This window comes from Prosopis cineraria, unplaced genomic scaffold, assembly GCF_029017545.1.
Source record: "Prosopis cineraria cultivar Desert tree isolate PC_DT_omini unplaced genomic scaffold, ASM2901754v1 PC7, whole genome shotgun sequence".
Classification (NCBI taxonomy): domain Eukaryota; kingdom Viridiplantae; phylum Streptophyta; class Magnoliopsida; order Fabales; family Fabaceae; genus Prosopis; species Prosopis cineraria.
Genome location: NW_026555338.1, coordinates 13,162,826 through 13,167,519, shown reverse-complemented (window position 1 = coordinate 13,167,519; position 4,694 = coordinate 13,162,826).

Sequence of the window (4,694 nt, the reverse complement as noted above, 5' to 3'; positions counted from 1 at the left end):
CAAATTATCAATCAATGTGGCAATAATTACGAAAGAATTATGCACATCACAAACAAACCCTTACCAAGAATCAATGTCAAAGAGTAAGCCTCTCTAGGTTAAGTGTTTGCTCTCATCACTCAAAGTGTATAAGGTATTAAATTTCACTCAAAATTTCTTAGGATAAACCCTACTATGAATTTGTAACCCTTCTACATCTCCATCACTAAATAGCACTTGCAATCAAGAATCAAATGGACTTTATTAGGTTGTGATATAGGTAATGAAAGGATGTCTAAGAAATGCATGTATATAAAAAAAAAAGGGTTAGCATCAAAATAATGCTAAATCAAGATATATCCCCTTAATATGCAAAGCATAACCTAACTCAATTGAGTGAACACCTTAACACAATGAGGATGGAAAGAAATGATAAGAAATAATAAAACAAATGGAATGGATGAGCTAGGCAACTTTTTATTTTTATTTTTATTTTTTTTCTTTCTTTTCTTTTTTTTTTCTTTTTTTTTTCTTTTCTAGCAACTTTATTTCTTTTCTTTTTGACTATTTTTTTTTTCAAATCTATCTTTGTTGTTTTTTTTGGTTGCCCCTAACTCTTTGAAAACAATGGAAGTAATGGATAGAGAAATGATAATAGGCATCCACTCATTTGATCTAGGACATGCAATGAATATTAAAAAGACATATAAAAGTGTAACATGCATTCCTTGGGGAAAAATAGGGTGAATATTTTTTTTTTAAGAATCAAACCAAAGGCTCAAAGTGGCTAACAAAGGATAATAAATAATAATAGGTTGGCTATTTGGCTCTTGGCTATTTTTTATGAATGCCATCTCTCATCTCCTATCAAACAAGTGCAAGATATATGGTCTTAATTAAGAAGTGAAACAAATTCTAGAGGGTAACATCACTAAGGAATTAATCACACATGAGTGTTTAGCCTCTTCCATGAATGGGTAATATGCCACTCTAATCCATTAATTCAAGGTAAAAGAATGTTCACTTCACACCTATTCAATCCTAAAAATTACCACATCTCAAGAATCAAAATATCCATTCAAGAGCTAGGTAATTAAGTAACCTCAAACAAAACAAAACAAAGAAATTTTTTTTTTGAATTTTTTTTTTTGCAAAACCAAACAAAACCAAACGAACAAAACAAAATGTTTATTTCTCTCCCCCACACTTAAATCATGCATTGTCCTCAATGTATGTATAGACTAGTGATAAAATAAGGTGAGATCAATAATGAATGCATAACAAAAGTGTGGTGCAGATTTTTTTTTTTTTCAAACTAAAACACAAAACAAAGAAGTCAAATAAAGCAAATAAACTCTAATTTTCCTACTAGGTTCATCTCCCCCACACTTGAACTATACCTATCATTAAATATATCAATTAAAGGAAGGTAAAAGCTCAAGGTTAGAGAGATACAACCTTATCATGGTGGTTCAAAAACATGTTGAGAGAAGTCCTCCTCCTTTTGAAGTGATTTGGCATCTTTGTAGAGCTTGCATAGGTGACCATTGATTTGCATAGTGGAACCCGTGGCTTTATTCAAGAGTTGCAAAACCCCATAGGGAAACACCTTGGTCACTAGATATGGTCCCTCCCACTTAGACTTCAACTTGGCATGCTTATGAATAAACCTTGTTTGGAACAAGAGGACTTGATCTCCTTCTTGGAACTTTTTCCTCAAGATTAGCTTGTCATGAAGGATCCTTGTTTTCTCCTTATAGATTCTAGAAGACTCATAGGCATCCAACCTAAGCTCCTCAAGTTCTTGCATTTGAAGAAATCTCTCCTTAGCCGAAAGATGGAAATCCAAGTTTAGTTTCTTGATGGCCCAATAGGCCCTATGCTCTATCTCCACAGGGAGGTGGCAAGCCTTTCCATACACCAATCGAAAAGGAGACATGCCAATGGGAGTCTTAAGCGGTCCGATAAGCCCACAAGCATCCTCCAAGTGTAAAGACCAATCCTTCCTATTTGTGTTCACCACCTTGGTTAGGATTTTCTTGACTTCTCTATTTGATACTTCGGCTTGGCCATTAGTTTGGGGATGATATGGTGTAGAGATTTTGTGATGCACCCCATATTTAGCCAAGAGAGCCTTCATCATCTTATTGCAAAAGTGGGATCCTTGGTCACTTACCAAGGCCTTAGGAACTCCATACCTACAAAAAATATTAGATTTGAGAAACTTCAAAACAATCTTAGCATCACAAGTTCTAGTAGGAATGGCTTCAATCCACTTTGAAACATAATCAACACCAAGTAATATGTACTCAAAACTAAAGGATGGTGGAAAGGGACCCATGAAGTCAATGCCCCAAACATCAAAAATCTCACAAAATAAAATGGGTTGTTGAGGCATTTCATGTCTACCCCAACTACTAACCTTTTGACATTTCAAGCATGCTTTACAAAATTCATAAAGAGTCTTTAAACAAGCTAGGCCAATACAATCCACAATCTAAAACCTTCCTAGCTGTCTTATTTGAGCTAAAATGACCACCACATGCATGAGAGTGACAAAATTCAAGAAAGAAGGCACATCAACATCATCAACACACCTCCTAATCACTTTATCACTACAAATCTTCCACATCAAAGGTGGTTCCCAAATGTAAAATCTAGACTCTCTTTTCAATTTTTCAATGGCAAAACGTGAAGCACAAGGAGGCAAGACTCTACACTCAATATAGTTAGCAAAAGAGGCATACCATGGAGGCTTAGATGAAATGGCACACAATGCCTCATCAGGAAATGAATCACAAGGAATAGTAGGGTTAGAGTTTTACCATAGTAGCTTTTAAATGAGGTAGTCTAGACAAATGATCCGCTACTTGATTGGTAAACCACTCCTATCCCTTATCTCCACATCAAATTCTTGCATTAAGATCACCCATCGAATCAAGCGGCTTAGAATCTGTCTTCTTAAACAAGTACCTCACAGCAGCATGGTCAGTGTACACAACAACTTTAGAGTTAAGAAGATATGATCTAAATTTATCAAGTGCAAAAACAATAGCAAACAACTCTTTCTCAGTTGTGGTGTAATTAACCTGAGCTGAATCTAGGGTCCTAGATGCATAAGCAATCACATATGATAACTTGCCCTCTCTTTGACCAAGCATAGCTCCCACAGCAAAATTAGAAGCATCACATGACAACTCAAAAGGTAAAGACCAATTTGGGGCTTTAAGAATGGGAGGGGAAATGGCATGCTTTTCAAAGTGTCAAAACTCCTTTTGCAAGCATCATCAAAAACAAATCAACATCTTTTTGTAAGAGTTTAGACATAGGCAAAGCAATTTCACTAAACCCCTTTATAAATCTCCTATAAAAGCCTGCATGTCCCAAAAATGATCTCAAATCTTTCAAACAAACAGGATATGGCAAAGAAGCAATCACATCTACTTTGGCCTTATCCACCTCTATGCCATTGGAAGAAATCAAATGGCCTAAAACAATTCCTTTATCTACCATGAAATGGCATTTTTCAAAGTTAAGCACAAGCTTCTTTTCAATGCACCTACCAAGCACTTTATCTAAAGAATGCAAGCATGAATCAAAGGACTCACCATACACAGTAAAATCATCCATAAAGACTTCCATGCAATGTTCAATAAAATCACAAAATATGGACATCATGCATCTTTGAAAAGTACCAGGTGCATTGCAAAGACCAAAAGGCATCCTCCTATAGGCAAATGTACCAAAGGGGCATGTAAAGGTAGTCTTATCTTAGTCTTGGTCACTAGGAGCTATAGGAATCTGAAAATACCCACTAAACCCATCTAGGAAGCAATAATGGGACTTGGAAGCCAATCTCTCAAGCATTTGATCAATAAAAGGCAAAGGAAATGGTCCTTCCTAGTCACATTATTGAGCTTCCTATAGTCTATGCACACTCTCCAAGCATTTTGAACTCTAGTTGGAACAAGCTCTCCTTTCTCATTTTTTACCACAGTAATCCCCCCTTTCTTAGGTACAACTTGGGTTGGAGACACCCACTCACTGTCAGCTATAGGATAGATGATCCAGCACTAAGTAGCTTAACAACCTCTTTCTTTACCACATCTAAAATCAATGGGTTAAGTCTCCTTTGTGGTTGCCTAATGGGCTTAGCTTGTCCTCAAGAAAACTTTTATGTGTGGCCACACATAGGGTCAATACCAGGAATGTCAGCCAAAGTCCAACCAAATAGCAGTATGTTCTTTCTCAACACTCAAGTAATGCATTTTCTTCCTCAAGAGATAAGAGTTAAAATTATTACCGGAAGCTTCTCATTCTCAATGAGATATGCATACTTGAGATTGGATGGTAAAGGCTTCAAATCCAAGGTAGGTGTGCTCTACACAAGAGGGAATGAGCTTCTTCAAGTCTAATTTGGTGGAATATTCCATGGTACTATCTTGTCTTTTAGGCTTCTCACTTGTTTTTGATTTCTCCTCTTCTTTCTTTAAGCCTCCCCTTTTCTTGCAACTTGTCCTCAAGTGCTTGGACTTGAGCCACGGCCTTGACATGTGAAATGTGTAGAATTTTCCTCCAATAGCTTGGAAATCCTAAGAACATCACGCTCGAGTGGAGAAAAACTCATAGATTCGCCTTAATGGCTTTAGTACCTACAACACAAGAAGATATACCCTTCTTACGCATTCAAGATCAAGCATAGGAGATATTTTAAA